This window comes from Ictalurus furcatus, chromosome 2 (assembly GCF_023375685.1).
Source record: "Ictalurus furcatus strain D&B chromosome 2, Billie_1.0, whole genome shotgun sequence".
In the NCBI taxonomy this organism is placed as follows: Eukaryota; Metazoa; Chordata; class Actinopteri; order Siluriformes; family Ictaluridae; genus Ictalurus; species Ictalurus furcatus.
The window spans coordinates 26452386-26471024 of NC_071256.1; positions in this window are offsets into that span (position 1 = coordinate 26452386).

Sequence of the window (18639 nt, forward strand, 5' to 3'; positions counted from 1 at the left end):
CATCTACCTCCGATGTGTGCAGCTGGTGCAGTCCGGCAGGTTTATCATGCCCTGTGTCTGCTTACTGCTGTTGTCTGTCTCTGTCTGTGTCAGTGGTGTGACTGCTAAAAGCCTCTTTTGTGTTCTCTTGGGCTGTAGCAACAAAGAGGCGGGTGTGCCCACTGCCTCTGACCTTCAACACTCAGGGATCGAGAAGCAGGCGAGACCTCACTGCACTGTACGGTCACAGCCTTTCCTTGTTCTCTCAGCTGCTCTCTCTGTTCCTCTCTCCTTTTCTGCTTTCTATCTGTCTCTTGCTCGGGCTCACTGCACACTACCCCTGTCCTTTGCTCTCTCTCTCTCTCTCTCTCTCTCTCTCTCTCTCTCTCTCTCTCTCTCTCTCTGCTGTGGCATGTGGAGTGGAGCCAGCGGCTGGGTGAAGTACAGTGGACTTGTGTAGTTGTGTATGGAGAGTCTGTTCCCTGATAAGGTGCAAACACCGCCTGTGTAATGGCATTATTGTTTTCTCTTTAGAATTGTGTGAGTAGGTAAACATCAGCATGTTTTATAGGTACACACTGTTATCTCAAATAGTTCCCAGCCAAATAGTTTCGCAGCCTTGCATTTTGGAAATGGGAAATGTAGTTCACTTTTAGAGTACTGCAGATGTTGTAGCACAAAGTAAAATACTGTATATGTAACACTGACAATAATACTTCCAAAATGTTCTTTCTAACTGTGAAAGAACAGAGAAATTGTTCACAAGTTAGCCAGGAAAATTTCCCATCAGGATTATAGTGGTGAGTTCTGATGCTAGCTGCTAGTTTACCCCCTGAGAAGATTTCTGATCTCTACATGATTCATTGTCAATCAGTCTGTTCTTTCTTCTTGAAGCCTCTCACCTAAAATCCTTCGTTAAAACACTTAGTTTCTCTTTTTATTACAAGTACTAATGGCATTTCCCCCATTTCACAGCCACTACACTTGAGGAGGTATTGAATATCCTTCAATATTGACCAAGTAGTAAGGGTTCGAATCCCGGCTCTACTCAGTGTGTGAAGAGTTTGAATGTTCTCCCCATGCTTTGGGGGTTTCCTCTGGGATCTTCATTTTCCCCAGTCCAGTCGTGTGTGTTGTAGGCTGATTGCCATTTCCAAATTATCCATAGTGTGTGTGTGTGTGTGTGTGTGTGATTTGTCCGCCGCCTTGTGTTCCCTAGGATAGGCTCCAGGCTCCCCTGTGACCCTGTGTAGGATAAGTGGTATGGAAAATGGATGGATGGATAGTGAGGAGTTTACAGTTTACATAATTGACCAATAGCGACCATGAACACTAGGATTTTAAACATCTGGATGGAAACGTATCATTGAAACACACACATTCAAACACACATAGTTCTTTAAAAATGAGTGTGACTGGGATGTTTTTTTGTAGCAGCACATGACAGTATTGACACACTCTCCAGTCCTGGCCATAGAACAGTGATTTAGTCTATGTTCAGACAGCAGGGCAAATCTAATTTACTTCTTAAATCTGATTTTTAGTCTGAGTGTCCACATTACAAATTACAAGTGACCAAATCTGATTTGTCGGTTCAGACTGTAGGCTATTGTTTGTCATAGTAACAGCGTAGGCATACATACAATAAACAGCATTGGTTCAGGCGAAAGTGGGAAAGTTAGGTGATACATACAAAGTAGAACATAGATTCTTTAACTTTCTCATGAATATTTTTTATGTTTGAATACAAAGCCTAGATCAAAGGTTCTCAAAATGAGTCCATGAAGCAAAACCATTGAGTATATGTTTCTATTATTATTATTATTATTATTATTGTTGTTGTTGTTGTTATTATTATTATTATTATTATTATTATTATTATTATTATTATGATTATTATCTTACAGTGGTGGAAAACCCACAAATTATCAAAGTGGTTATATTTATGATTGAGTTCTTGTAGTTATTATCCTCTTTGACTGATCACTTGAACTGAAAGGGTTAAATACAAACCTCAATAACTCAAAAGCAAACTTATAAATAACATCAACTTGGCCCTAATATATTCTGTTGGTGGAAGTTTTAGAAAAAAAGAAGGTATAATAAAGAACCAAAATATTATTGAATATATTTCAATATATTCAAATACACATTTGAATAATATATCAATAGTTCATGGTATTTACTTTACAGTTATATGGGTCCCTGACTGCAAAAACATTTCGAACCCCTGGCTTAGATATTCAATTTCAAAGAGTGTTCTGTATTGTGGACAATACATTTAAAAAAAAAAAAGAATAGAGTGGCACATGCTATAATTACTGTTGCCTTCATTTTGGGAACTACAGTTATGTAGTGATTGTACTGTACATATACAATCTAATGCTGATTTTGTTCTTGTTGCAAATGTCTGATGTCAAAAAGTATGGAGCATTGAATGGTGAAAAACATGTGAAATCTGATTTGAGTCACGTCTCGAAATCTGATTTAAATCCGATTTGAAACCTGAATCTGTTTTTGCAAAAATTAGATTTCATGTCAAACACCCCCCCCCCCCTCCCCCTCCCAGCCCCATTCTGACTGCTGAAATGATTTCCTGAACAAATCAAATATTCGGATTTGAACTACATGTCAGAACAATCCAAAAGAAAATGATTGGCCTAAAAATGAGCTCTCAGTAAGCTGGTTTGAAATGCCTTAGATAATATATTTTTAGAAATTAATAAAGAAGAACAACAACAATAGCTATGCTCAGGTCTTTATGAAGTGGAATTGAGTGGCTGCATGGTTTGTGTTATGAAGTATAATCTGAAGAGCTCCGGCTATATTTTATAACCTCTTTATAATCTCTTCATCGTCTCAGAGACGCTGCTTATTTTGTCTCAACTATGGAAAAAGCAAAAGTCTGATCTGTATAAGATCTATGTAAGGATATTGATGAATACATTAAATAGTATGTGAGTGTGCATGTGCATACCTGTTTATAAAAGTTTGCGTATGAGCATGGATTTGATATGTGTCTGAATGCCACCTGTGTGTGTTCTGTTTGCATATATGTGTGAGGTTGTTCAATATTTGATATTCCCAGATTTGTCTTGCTGTCTCGCTGCTCTCTACAGTTCTCGCAGGGGTTTTGCGAACAGCCCAGTCTGCCTCTGCAGCTGATTCAGCCCCTGTAGGTGCTTTTGAGATCCTCTGTTTGTTTTTGTTTTTTGTTTTTTTGTTTTTTATGCTAGCCACAGGCCACCAACACAGGTGAGCTAGAGGCTCTTAAACGAAATTTATGTAGAGCTCTTGTCTTTAGGGAAGCCTGAGGAGTGAACGACAGCTGCAATAAGCTCATGTTTCTGCTAAACATTCAGCTTATTTCTCCACAGCACAGCACATGGGAATCATGGATGCAACACAGCTGACACTGTTGATTTCTTCTGCTGCAAAATCCTTTCTTTTCCACTGTCAGATTATCGCCTTTATTGCTCTTAGGCTAGCGTTGAAAATCTGTGCGACTCATGGACACGTTCAAGATGCTCGATTCAGATTTGTGCGTAACCATGAGAAACGCCAGTGGTGGGTGTGTATGAAAAGAGTCCTGTTGCTTTGTTAAAATCCTCTGCGGGATAAATGACTGTCAGTTCGTGTAGGGAAAAAAAGGCGAGGGTGAGTATGAAGTCCGGGAAGTGTTTTGTGTTGATTTTAAACAACTAGTTTTGATTCCAGTTTTGAAACAGCTGAGTGCACCTGGCTCCCCTCCCCATCTCTTGTTCCGTTGTTTTTCAGTTTCATGTGTCTCCCGAGACCTCTCGTGTCTCCTTTGACACACTGTTTCTTTCACTTATTCCATAGTGTGACTTTCATCCAACCACAGTGACGCTATTGTTTTTGAGAAAGACTTCACTACATTAGTTCCAGAGCCTTCAACAGCAAGTGACATAGTCTATAGGGAACAAAATAACTGTTTGATGAAGTGTGATAAAATATCAACATCAGTAGATACACGGGTAAAGTTCCCTGTTTTGGAGGTGATCAGGTCAGAATCAGGGTAAATGCAACATCCGTAGTGACATTCGGCATGGGTTGGAGTTCTGTTCCCTGTTTCACTTCCTTACATTCTTGTCAACTTTACGCCCTGCTCATTTGTTTCTTCAGTCAACGATCAGCACATATTTGGCATACCAGCTTCTTTTTCAGGAGCACACCGGATTTCTGTAAGGCGTTGAATGGAATGAGGAAGAATTAAACAAGGTCCTTTGTAGTCTTGCTTGTATTGATCTCCTCATGTATTGATCTGTGGAAGGAAATTGATCCATCATATTGTATGCTTTCTGTGAGACTTGGTGCCTTGTGCAGGCAGAAAGTGCAGACTGACTGTATAATGGGGGTAGTAAATGTCAGAAGGACGTCTGAGGCCTGAATCCTTTATAGCTGTTGAATTCTCAAATCTGTTTGGTCAGAGGGTGTTGATTCATTTTCTATAGCAGCAGCTCTGACAGTATTTCCAGCTGCAAAGCGAATCACAGGTTTATAATAATGCATTAATGTTTCTGCAGGAACAGCTCATTCACAGGGACATGTATGACGGATGCTCCACATAATCTGAGACTAAGACCTGACTTCTTAATGAGTTATTTAACAAAGAGTAACATATAATCATTGATACAGTGATGCGTCTCAGCTATCAATGCTCTGTAAACATGAGTAAGATTTCAGCCACTGGAAAGTCATCAGGACAGAAGAATTTGCACTTTCTGTTTTCTCAGTAACATCACAAGCTGCATATTTTTTTTTGTCTTATTAACTTGGAGAAAGAAAAGAGAGAGAAGGGAACAACAGTTTATAGCAGTTATAACAAAAGTCGTAACAGGAATTACTGTGTTTCATGGATGTTCCGCAACAGCATACGTAACTGTAAACAGATAAAAAGTATGATGTTATTCTTTAAATAATAATGTTATAAGAGAAATAAAACACTGCTGTTGTATAAAAATTATAAACGACAGGGTGGTGCAGCATTCATGATAACAGCACACCCGGTCATGTTTTATTCCTTGCATGGACAGGGCCTGGTTTGAGGTCATTTATTTTTGGGGATGGAGATGGAAGGAAAGGTCAGTTGAATTACATATTCAGTGGGGCTGGTGGACAGGAGAGAGTCATGCATCTAGAAAACCTTCAGGGAGTTTGATCCATCTATCCATCCATCTATCCATCCATCATCAAGCTAATAGGGTTCCTCCTTTCTGCCCTTCCTAGTCATTCTCTCTCTCTCTCTCTCTCTCTCTCTTTCTCTCTCTCTCTATTACAAAATGCCATTTTTCTTGGTTCATTATCATTCATGTATTTAAACAAGGGGGAGATTATGATCATAAGCCATAATATAACGAAAAGATTATGGTACCTTTTCCATAACAACTTTTACAAATGATCCTTACATTATAATTCCGAGGCTAAACACACTGATTATTAGAATCATGAACTAGATTTAGCCCGTCTACTCTGGGTGTCCATCTACTTATGTTTCTCCTGCTGGGTTAATGTAACCCAAAGGTGAGTTGGAACATTTATTGCCACCGGGTTCAATTCCATTCAATATCCATGGAGATGGAAGATGAGGTTCAGCTAGGTGACACAGCTTCAACTGGCTTCAGCATGACCATAGTAGTCATGCTGGAAATATCCTGACGGCCTCGACTGTACCATCTGTCTCGTCCATTCAGCTTTTATTTTTTTAAAAAGACTTTATTTCGCTGGGAATGTGCTGGAGTTCTTTATGGTGGTGAATTTACTTTTCTTTTTTTTTTTAAATCAGGTTTTTGTGGGAAAAGATGAAATAATAAGATGCTCTGGGGTTGAAGCGCAGGTGTTAGACTGGGAAAGGGGAGGGAAAAACACATCGCTCTTTTATGGATGCTTCTCAAGGACACGCTGATAAGGGCCATATCGGAATGGGGAATAACTTGAGGAATAGCTGTACAGCTGTGTGTGTGTGTGTGTGTTTATATAAACAGACAGCATGCCTTACTGTAGACCCCATTTTGATATATGCACTTGGACTGTGCCACTACTTGACACAAACAGCTCGGTCTATAGCACGTGTCAGCCTAATGATTTTAATGTGCTTAATTTAGAAGCAGGTTGCTTGTCATGTCATACTCAGACGACACACATACACGCAGTGCGTGGTAAAACAGACAGGCCTATTAACACTTACTGTGTTACTAACAACAATTGCACATGTCACCGGCTGCATTTAATGGGTGTGTCCGTGTGTATGGGTTCTGCATTTCAGACTAAATAGAGGCACTTGTGCAAGGAGCAAAAGGAGGGGAGCTATAATTAATCGAAAACCCGTTTGAGTCGTGTGATGGATATGATTGTGTGTACATTTACATAGCCACGAGTGTGTGGGTGTGCGGATGTGCGCACATGGCTGATGTACAGGGTTGGCATTAACTTGTGCCTCAGCCTCATTAGGGCCGTGTCTCTGTTGCCATGGTGGTCTATTAGAGAGCTGAGATTAAAGTATGATTTGCATGTGAAAGCATGAGTGCGTGCATGAGTGCGTGTGTGTGTGTGTGTGCGTGTGTGTGTGTGTGGTTATAGGGGGAGGGTAGTCTGTACAACAGAATGGTAAAGTGGCACCAGTAGCATACCCCTGTCCTCACTTGCTGAAACAACTCATTCAACATGGAAAGACTGAGGCGTTCAATTTGAGCTCCATTGGCATGTAAGGGGGGAAAAATGAATGTTTCAGATATTATACTTTATTAAGTATTTAATTGCAAGTTTTGCAGTGAGTGAGTTTGCAGGACTGCACCTGTGGTTTCATCGCTCTCTTTCTCTTTCGTTCTTTCTCTTGATGAAAAACGAAAAGCACTTCTCGGCGGTGGACAGCTGGCTCTGCATATGCAGCTACTGGCAGCTGCTTCTTCTTTTTTTTTTTCACTTGTTCTCAGGTCACACATGTGTGTGTCTGTGTGTGTGCATCATGCGTAGATTTTAGGGGTACTGACTTAATTCTTTTGAAAATAGAAATGTCTGTAAACATTTGTGGTTTTACTGTTTGGTGAACAGAAGTAAATCCAGGATCAGTGAAGCACTTACACAATGCGTCACCACAGCTTAATTACAGTTATTATTAACCCGCCTGTGAGAGGATCCAGATTTTCATTCCTCACTCTGGTAACTATACACCTTTTCCAAGTTTTGCTGTAGTTACTGTATGAGTCACTGTAGTTAATGCAGAATGCGTTTTATACCACAGTGCTTCTGATTGACCAGAATGTGTTGGATTATTATTATTTGGATTATTAACCTCAGGAGAGAGAGATATAGAGAGGAGAGATATATATAGAGAGAGAGAGAGAGAGAGAGAGAGAGGCTGGTGAGGTACCTGTTATAATATTAGTTATAACAGGAAAGGAACAAACTTGTGTTGTGGACATTCCACAACATGAAATGCAGTTATTCATTTATAAAAGTGTCATTCTGTAATAAACAAATTTTCATTGTTGTATAAAACATTTCACAACATGCAAACGTAGCAGTATGATAACGCCTTGCCTATAACATCTAAACCTTACTATAGTCGTGAGACTCTAAGGTTTATTACTGTTTTTGTGCTAATGTGCTTTGCTGCACATTATCTTATAGGTTGTTAATTTAAAAAGAAACCAACAAATATTTTTATTTAATTATCTTTATATATCTTTGTATATATACATACACACACACACACACACACACACACACACACACACACACACACATATATATATATATATATATATATATATATATATATATATATATATATATATATATATATATATATAATCAGTATATTAAAGTTACAATATCCTTGCTTCTATTAGGCAAATTAGGCCACTGTTTGTAAGACCATCAGGAACTCCAGTAAATAAAACAAATGAAATATTGTATGAAGTTTAATATGTCTTTCATATACAGTAGCTGCTCTGACCTGATGTGGATCTGGAAAATATCCTGGGAACGCTGGGCAAGAGTCAGAATACTGCCCTGGAAGCAATCACAGGGCAGTATTCACACACTCATTCACATCTAATGTTGGAGTCATTTTTAGGGTAGCCAATCCAAATCCAGCCCCTAAGGATTCTTTGCTGAAATGATTTAATAAAACATACATTTAGAAGTACAGTTATTTAAATGTCCCACTCCATGATAATCTGACTGTGGGTTCAATTAATGGCCTAGTGACAGAACCATCATTCTGAATGAAGTAAAACATTCCTTTCAGTTTTACTGTGTGTGTGTGTGTGTGTGTGTGTGTGTGTGTGTGTGTGTGTGTGTGTGTGTGTGTGTGTAATGTGGAGGTGGGTTTTGTGGTCTTTAAAGTAGTTTATTAATATAACATATAGGCAATTGAATAAAAATAACCTTAAACGCAACTGTAATGACCTGAAATGACGGCAATTATTATAATTGCTTTTAAGCAAGTCATTTTGTCTGCTGACATAAAATGGGGGAGGCATTGCGATGCTTTAAATGTGACTCATCAGTGCCAAGACGCTTTCATTAAACAGCCCTGTGTCCACCCTGCAGTCACAGACAGTTTTGTCTGTGTGATGTCATGTTACTGAGTGACCAAGTGATGGAATCACATGTAGATTGGATATCATGCAAAATGCAAAATTCATCTAAATTTTAACAAGCGAGACCTATTTCCGTGTATGTCTTATGGATTATAGTGTGAGTGTCAAGTTCCTTGAAGTTGACCATGTTCAGTTCTCTGCCTCTAATTCTTTTTCTTTCTTTCTTTCTTTTTTATTTATTTATTTTTTATTTGCAAGAGCTTAAGTGTACACTGTACATGCCAGATGTGGTCACAGCAATCTATCCTCAAATCACATCAATGTGAACATGAGGGTACGCTATTAATCGCCTTATTTAAATTACATATAGAATTATGGGTTATTGCAGAACATAGCACTTATATACAGTGGGTTCCAAAAGTCTGAGACCACATTGAAAATCTGTGATTTTTTTCCATTGAGAATTGGAAATAAACAGAAGGAATCAAGATTCTGTACTGTACTCTTTCAGGTCCCTATTTAAATGTAAGCAAATTTAACTGCTTTGTACAAAAGGTCAGGTTTCCTCATGCCTAATCTCTTGTGTTCAGATGACACTGATGGATTTCATCTAAAATGGATCATAAGGTTTTGCGCAAACGTATAGAGTCCATGCCAGCTCGAGTGCACACTGCCATTAAAGCAAAAAAGGGAGACATGCCAAATACTAAGAAACTCATGTGAATAATATTCATATGAATATTTTTATTCTACTTTTCACTCAAGTTGCTGTCAATAATATCATTTGTAATGAAAATTGTTGTATTAAATTAGAGAAGAATGCAAAATAGAAGCATTTACACTAGTGCTCTCTGAGTCAGACCCCACTGTATCACTTTTTGGAGAATGTTTTACTTTAAAGGGATATATATATATATATATATATATATATATATATATATATATATATATATATATATATATATATATATATATTAGAAGTAGGCCAATGTGTGCATGTAGCCTACAGAAATGTGTATAGAACAAGTTTACACCAGTAAAATATTCAGTGTACATTATTTGTGAGGTTTTGATACTTAATGATTTATAATAAAAGGCATAAAAATGTGTGTGCTTTCTCTCTCTGCACGTGTGTAGGTCTCTCTCTGCATGTCTCTCTCTCTCTCTCTCTCTGCATGTGTGTGTCTCTCTCTGCATGTGTCTCTCTCCATGTGTGTGTCTCTCTTTCCCTCTCTGTGCATGTGTGTGTCTCTCTCTCTGCATGTGTTTCTCTTTCTCTCTCTCTATGTGTGTCTCTCTTCTCTCTCTCTTTCCGTGTGTGTCTCTCTCTCTGCATGTGTGTGTCTCTCTCTCTGCATGTGTCTCTCTCTTTCTCTCTCTGCATGTGTGTGTGTCTCTCTCTACATGTGTCTCTCTCTTCATGTGTCTCTTTCTCTCTCTCTCTCTCCATGTGTGTGTATCTCTTTCTCTCTTTCCATGTGTGTGTCTCTCTTTCTCTATCTCTGCATGTGTGTGTCTCTCTCTCCATGTGTGTCTCTCTCTTTCTCTCTCTCTGCATGTGTGTGTGTATCTCTCTCTCTGCATGTGTGTCTCTCTTTCTATGTGTGTCTCTCTCGCTCTCTGCATGTGTGTCTCTCTTTCTCTCTATCACTCTCTACATGGGTGTTTCTCTGCATGTCTCTCTCTCTGTGTCTCTCTTTCTGTATGAATCTCTCTGCATGTGTCACTCTCGCTCTCTCTCTGTTCATGTGTATCTCTCTCTTTCTCTCTCTCTCTTCCTCTCTGCATGTATGTCTCTCTTTCTGTCTCTCTCTGCATGTGTGTCTCTCTCTGTATAAGTCTCTCTCTTTCTGCATGTGAGTCTCTCTCTCTCTCTCTCTCTCTCTCTCTCTCTCTTCACCGTGTGGGCGCGCTTGTCTCAAAGAGCCCGCGCCTGCATCCTCATAATCATCATCCCCATCAGCACAATACCTGCCGTGCCGCGTGCGCCGCCGCGAGAGAAAAGCTCGGGGATGAATATTAATGAGCTCGCGGGGGAGGCGAGGAGCGCTGCTGCCTCACAAATCCTCCGGAAAATGAAATGGAGGAAAACATATTATACGCGTCATTTTCAGCAGCCTCTGCAATCTCATTTGCTCTAGTGCATTTTAATGAGATCAGGGGAGAAACGACAGATAAAGAGCCGAAGTCCCTCAAGCGCCTGAGTGTGTTTTCACGCCTTTCAGCCAGAAGCCGCACCTTGTTGACCTTTACATTGAATAACGCGGCCTTCCCAGGCAGCTCTGTTCAGAGGAAGCCAGCAGTGGAAAAATACAAGCAAGCAAGCGGAGATAATCGAGTGTGAATGTAAAGTTATAACCTAACTGTGTCTCACTTACTGCCTATTAAACCTAACCACCGAATGGAGCTTATATTTACTTCACATGTCCATTGTACTTCCATAGTCAGTCACTGCACAGTAGAATAGTTTGTTTTGTTTACACCAAAATTCTCTCTCCTCACTTTCACATTATATACTGTATTTCTTGTGTACTGTATATCGTTTGTTTAAGCTCTTGTGGGGTGTGTGTGTGTGTGTGTGTTGCCTTGTATTGGTGGCATGTTATGTTGTGTGGATACCATTAAGGACCAGTCATGATAACGGTAATGGTTTTAATGGTTAACTGATAGTTTGTAATGGTATTTTGTAGTGGAAACCATTAAAATTTTTGTGATGGTTTCTATTGTTTTGCTTCCCCAGAAGAGATTCTTTTGTCTATAAAATATTAACTTTCTGGTAGCTATACATTATGATTAGAGATCATATTTTTGCCTTAATTGTGTCTATGTATATGTTTGTATGTGCATGTACATGTACGTGCATCTGCTTGTATAACCATGTGACTGTGTGTGTGTGTGTGTGTGTGTGTGTGTGATCTGGCCTCACCAAAAGTATTTCAATATGTCTGGACATACTGTGCAAATGATAAATAAACTCGACTTGACTAATTAAAACCAAACCTAGTTATAGTGGCTACCATTAAATTACATCTTGGCAGAATAATTATTCAAATTGATATTTGAAAAACCAAAATTCTGGCTGCCAGTTTAAGCATGGGCTATTTAAGGAATAAAACAGGATGAGGCATGCTGTTCTATGGGGGGGGGGGGTAGCATTTCCCAATATGTTTTATTCTTATAACAAAGCAATTTTTGTCAGTTAAAGAACCACATGTTGTACTTTTTTTTAAATTCATTTACAGTATGTCCACAAAACAAGTTGGTTCCTGTTATCACTTGCACTATAATAGCTAGAAATGTTCCCTTACCAGCCTCTCTCTTTTCTATCTTGAAGATTATAAGGCAGAAATTTAACTTGTGTTTTTATTTTAAATTTAGCTTTAGAAACTTCTGAAGACTTTCCCATGTCTGAAACGGTACAGCTTTACCTCTAACTGTTACAAAGTGTTTACCTCTAACTGTTACAAAGTGTTGATATTAGAAAACTCCTTTCAAAAATGCCTCATTGCAGAAAGCATCACCTTATCACTAATTAATCTTTTTTTTTTTATCTATTTATATGGAACATCCACCGTGCATGTCTCTGTGTATGTAGTTAAAATAGAAGGAGAAAGTATTAGAACAATTGAAATGATTTTTTTAGGGGGGATTTTTTCCTCACACCTCCAGGGTTTCAGGTTTAATTCCCGCTGCAGTCTTGTGTGTGCGGAGTTTGCATGTTCTCCCCGTGCTTTGGGGGTTTCCTCCTGGTGCTCCGGTTTCCTCCCCCATCCAAAGACATGCATTTTAGGCTGATCGTCATGTCCGTAGTGTATGAATGGGTGTGTGAATGTGTGTATGTTTGTGCCCTGCAATGGATTGGCACCCCATCCAGGGTGTCCCCCACCTTGTGCCCCATGCACCCTGGGATAGGCTCCAGGTTCTCTGAAACCCTGTAAGGATAAGTGGTACAGAAAATGGATGGATGGATGAAATAATTATTGATAACTAATCAACACCTTCTGGCCAATCAGAATAGACCATGCAAAAAAACAAAACAATAAAATGCTATGATAAATACGGTTTATAGAGTATGTGGTATAAATTGCCCTATCTATTCTGTGTTTAAGGATTCATGCTAGGAATAATAATAATAATACTATACTTAAGAGTGGTGACCATTTACCACAAAATAGAAAATGAGAATGAGATAAATGAGATTATTGAGAAGGCTAGAGTCAAAGAAGACTGCATTAATTTGATATTTATATGGAAAAGCCTTAAAGGTGAAACTATATAATTGATCCAACTCATCCTCTTAATGTTACGAAGGTTAAATAGAAAAGCTTTCAGCAGTCGGTTCATTTTTCTAAAAACTGGTACGACCAGCCTAAGGGTAGTGGAGATCTGTGTCTTCAATGGTTGTATTGTGTTTCTGTTCTTGTGTACTCTCCTTTCTGTCATACATTTTTTTGTTAGAGTGAATTCTATATAACACAGCATAATTACAAAAAAAAATCTGACATATATAGAAACATTAAACTAGATCATACTGAATAGAGACTGAACAAACAATTGCACATAAGATATGAAATGCATGGCACATATGAGTCACCTTGGTGTTATTTCTGTCTTGTTTCACAATGACTAAAAGACCTGTTTGAGGTTTGTGAGTAACCACAGCGTTTTGTTCCTGTTAAAGCATCCATGCAGTTTCACACTGACATGTACTGCAACTCAGAGAATTTGCAAAGTGCTATCACTGTTCTCTCTAAGTTTTGAGTTTATATGATGTGTTCCCAATGCCTACATTATAATATTCTTTCAATGGCTTTTACATTTTGCATGAGAGATCTTTCTGACCTGCTGGCTCAAGTCTCAAGTCTCAAGAAAATGTTAGCATATTGTCCCTCTGGGAGACAAAAGATTGCAATTATAGTATGAAATCTGCAATCGACAAAAGTAAGATTAAAAAGAGATTCTGATTAAACTGAGGAATCTAGTGCACTACTGACTGTTGGACATATTTCACATATCCTACTTTTTATACTGGTATAATAGAGAAAATGTATTTTCACAGAGTCTATAATATATTGCCTGTGTTACAGAATGTGCAAGTCAAGATATGCAAATGTTTCCCAGATTGTTATCACTTCTACCTGCATTCCTTCCTCCTTTCTGTCACGTTTAGAGACCTGAAAACCATCATAACTGAATACCTGGAACATTCTTCAAACAATAGAGTGAATGATAAACGTTTCTTAACAAATGAGAAAAAAAAAATTTAAGGGCACCTTAAAATGAGGTAAAATCAAGCCTCCTCCCAGGATCTGAAGTTATGCAAAGATATTCAGGTCTTTTTTTCCCTGAATATTTACAATATTCCCAATGTCTGTGTAAACGCTTTTACATATTCCACAACAGATCTTTTTGATCTTCTGCTGCAATGAAACCTTCCTTATACGAGAAGCTTATAATTATTTTAATGTATGATCAAATGGTCCTTTGAGAGTATCTTTTCGGTTTGATTCCGTTCAATTTTAATTAACTGACATAATGTGGATTTGCATGGAAATATGATCTGAAATTTGCAAAAAATCATTAAACAAAGCCAATTGGATCATACAGGGGAACGATCCTAATACAGAGGAAATGGGTGTTATTTCACACCCTGGGAAATCGTAGTATAGGCACTGGGGCAGCTGATTAAGGGAATTGTGCATGGTGACCTGGGTCAGGCTGTCATGGCAAGCTCTTTCCCAGACACGCCGTCCCCTTTCCTTGTCACTGATCTATGGCCCCTGCTGTATGTGACAGCTCTGTAAATCCTGGCGAGAAGTGGAGAGGTTAATCATATATTTGGGTGAGAACCAGTTTCTTTCTCTGGGCAAAATGTCCTTTTATCCGATCTGTTTAATTTAGTTGGTTATTAATTAATTAGCATGGAAAAGTTACAAAAGCTTCTGTGCATATTTAAGGATAAAAAGAAGCGTAATACACATAAATTGTTATGAAAAATTGTTTGTCAGAGCTTAAATTTAAACCAAGATTAGTTTGAACAAGTCCTTTTTTTTTTTAAAGCAGGCTGATTAAAAAGGCTGATTGTTCCTTTTGTTAACTTTAACCTTAATTGGCAGTAAAATAATATTATAATTACTTATTCGCCAAGCCTCAATAGACTCATTCTTTCATTTGCCCTCATCACTAAAAAGGAATTCCTAACGAAATTTTGTTTTCATCATACATACAAATATATTTCTATTTTACCTGATATTTGGCCACATAATTCTCACTAATTCTACTTAATGGTTCATTAAATTGGCTGTTTTTCTTTTGGCTGTTTTTTTTATGTCCTCCAGTGGGTAGGTCTTTTGTAATCGGTTTCTGTAGATTCTCTGTAACATGTCAGCACTGATGCTTTGGCCTTTTCTCTGAGCCTTTGAAAGAGCAAGCTGTGTAGTGGGGCACAGCAGAGGTAGTGAGAGCCTCTGCATGGATGGGAGTGCAAGCCAGAAAAGGAGAGCTGAGAACAATAGGCATGTTGCAGTATTTTGCATCACACCTGAGTCATGCAGTCGATCAGTTCAATGTGCTTTGGCTGTCGTCGTCTGATCTGCAGGGAGAATTTGAAAAAAAAAGGTGGAAGAGTAAAAGCAGGCAAGACGTATCATCTTTCTTAATTTGCGGTTTTTGCAGTGGGAGACCATTTTAGCCTTAAACTGCACAGTGTGCCATTTTAAAATGGAAGATGACAGAGTGCAGAGTAGAGAGAGCGAGTTAGGGGTTTCTCTCTTATCTGGATGTGAGAGCTGGATGACTTTGTACTGTACTGTGTGAGGGTTTACATGACTCACCACTTTGTCAACTTCATTTTGTGCAAAAAAAGGAAATACCTTCAAAATTCATTAATTATATTTCATTATCAGCTTTATCAGTTGACCCAGAGGAGTGGAACTCAAGCTACCGGAACCGGATATCAAGGGCCTGCTGACAGAAGGGATTCATCTTGGGAAAGAGAGACGCTCAGAGATACGCACACACAGAGCCAAGGAAAACACCTCCACCCATAGTGTGCAGAGATTCGTTCTGGGACAGAGCTCTGCTCAGTGCATCAGTCACACACTGATTTACGTGAGACCATTTTCTAGAGCCCACTAGGGCTGGGCAAGCAGCTTTAGATCCAGGAAATTCAGCCCTGTAGAAATACAACCATGGTCAAATAAATAAACTTTTTTCTTTAATTTTTTTTTTTGTTAAAAACAAAAACAAAAAAGGCCATTCTTAGGGCTTTTTGCTACAGTGTACAGTCTAAGTAATGCCTTATTGATTTACAATTAAGTTCAATGGGAGGAAAAAATCCATAACCTTCCTGTTATATAAGCATCAGGCACTGGCTTGTGCAATACAGTCAGATAGAATTAAGCTCTCGAAAATTAGATGTACTGTAGATAGATTAGCTAATGTGTGGGGCATTTTTTTCTTCACATTTTGCAAAAATAACACTACATCCAATTCTGCTCCACTTTTTTAACCACATGTTCAGTTAGTTTCTGTATTCTGGTTCATATAGTTGTCGCCTATGAGGGGAGTTCTATGACCAGATCATTAAACCTGACACATAATTAATTTTTCCATAGCCTATTTTCATACTTGCTGTCAAATTACAGAATAAGGTATGCAGTAACCTAATGTGGCCTACATGTGCCACAACATGCTTGGCTTGTATACAGACATTTGAGATGAGAGATTTATGAGGTTTATTATCAGCCAACATTATATAAATGACAGGTACAGAATGCATTGCATGTAGTATGTATAAGCTATTGTAAGCATACCCTTGTACGGATTGTGTGCATCAGTTAGAAACCAGAACATGGAAAGAAAAGACTGCCTTTAAAAAAAAAATCTCTAAATACAGTAGCTCATGGTTTTTAAGTGATAGAAAAAAATTTAGGCATTCCTTTCCTACTCTCGTTTCCAGATTTAATGCCAATTCCCAGTCATCATTGTTCTTTCATCTAAAATCAGACACCCCTTCTCATCTTTGAAATTTCTGTTTGAAACACACTGTGCTTCCAATCACATGTCACCCAGAAGCAGTGGAGTGGATTTCCATATAGATAGACCAACGCATTAAAGTTGTCTGCCTGCATCCAGCATCCCTCCTGTTAGGCGCTGATTGAGAGACTGAGAGATGCTCCTTTCATCTGTATCATCGCTCTCACCCGTCCGACCTCTCTAGCCGACACATCCAATGCCTGCTTTATTGTTCGTGAACTAGGACTAACCCCCTTCAGTTGAACAGGCCAAACTGTTCTGCCAGTATGGAATTTGGTTACAGCTCAAGAACATGCAGCTCAAGGTTGCAGTGTAAAATAGCTTTGTTGGCAGGCAGAGCTGGTAGTTTGTTGTCACGAGAAGGAGGGTGGCCTTGCATGCTGCTGATGGGCAAGTGTGAATTAAAATGCAATTAAAACAGGCAAATAAGCTCTCCCTAGAGATGCTATTGAGGAGGAGAAAGACAAGAGAGTGTAGTGCTTCAAGGGAAAGGCTTGTGCCACTCTTGATTTGCATGACACTAGAGTCAGCAGTTGAAGAGCAGGAAGAAAAACAGAGAATGCAGAAGAGATGCCATCAATGTAGGTTTTACAGAATTTGTAGACTTACCGTGGTGGGTGGCTTTTTTTTGGAAACTCGGATCAAATGCCTTGGTGCCCCAAGACAAGCACAACATTATTGTTCGGTCCAATCTGCTTTTGTCAAGAGCTGGAGCATTATGGTGCTGTAATTTCAAAAGGAAGTCACGAAGCACAGTGTATAGAGACAATAAAACAGACGGGAAAATGCCCAAGTCAGTGCTCGATATGGTATTGATGGCTTCACCAGTACAATCCTGCAGGATCCCACTGCACCAAGGGGAGCTACACTGTCTGTGGCAGCCCCCCTCCCCCTCTGTCAACCCTATCCCCAACCCCCCTCCTTTGCTCTGGGGAAGGCTCGGTGGGTGGAGGGGGGTAGCAGGAGCATCATGCCGTGGTACTGGAGGGTGCTCTCCTCCACACAGACACACACACTTACTCGCTTGATAATGACATTGGCAGTGAGAGATGCTGGTTTAATTGTGCCCAAATACTGTAGTTGATTGTAGTGAAGCTACATGAAATATACCAACAAATACATCAGTAACAACAGCCAATACTGAAAAGACCTGTACTGGGATGGATCTATACAGTTTATTGACTTTTTAACCAAGGGTGCAACAAAGTGTTTCAAAACATAAATCTGGGGGAAATTATCTTGAGAATTTGATAATAAAACTGTTCTTCATAGATTCTTACTTTTATACTTTCAGTTTTGTGAATAATGTTCTCCATGGAACAATACCACTATCTAAGTTTATGGGCTAGTTTACTGAGACCAGAGAACAAAGCTAAAAGAGTAACACGACTAAAATATAGCATTTTTCACGTTGTGTGCACTTTAATATCTGACTGTTACTTCACTGGGACGTAATGACCTCCCACTAAGCTGAGTTAGAATTGCTGCAGGCCCCTCTTAACATTTTCTCCTAATACCCCTCCAGCTCTGAACCAATCCTCTTCTTTATCCCTTTATGGTAGGTTAAATGTGATGCTTGGCTGGGCAATGGAGGCTTCTTTCTCTCTCTCTCTCTCTCTCTCTCTCTCTCATTCTTTCTTTGGCACTGTGGTGCCAGGCACTCAATAAGCAGACCGGTTTGTGTGAAAGAGCCTGCAAGAGTCCATACTTGGAGACACTGTGCAAAGGTTACAGTTTAAGATCTCCATGTGCGCTCTGATACTGTCTGCTGCAGATTGGAGTCCAGTTAGGATATTTTTTGCAGTATAAAGCAGTACAGTTCAGGATAGGGTTAAAGTAAGAGGTAGACAAGTGGCAAAAAAAAACCTTATTTATAACAGGAACAGATTATAATGAATGGTCAAGTCAGAGTTTTCTGGCTTGCCTTATGAACAACTGGTATGGTGCTTTTGGAGGTATTCCAATGGACGCATTTGAACCGTTAAATCAGTTTGAAAATTAAGTCATAGACTGCTTTATTGAACATATCACTTGCTCAGTTAAAAAAAAAAAAAAC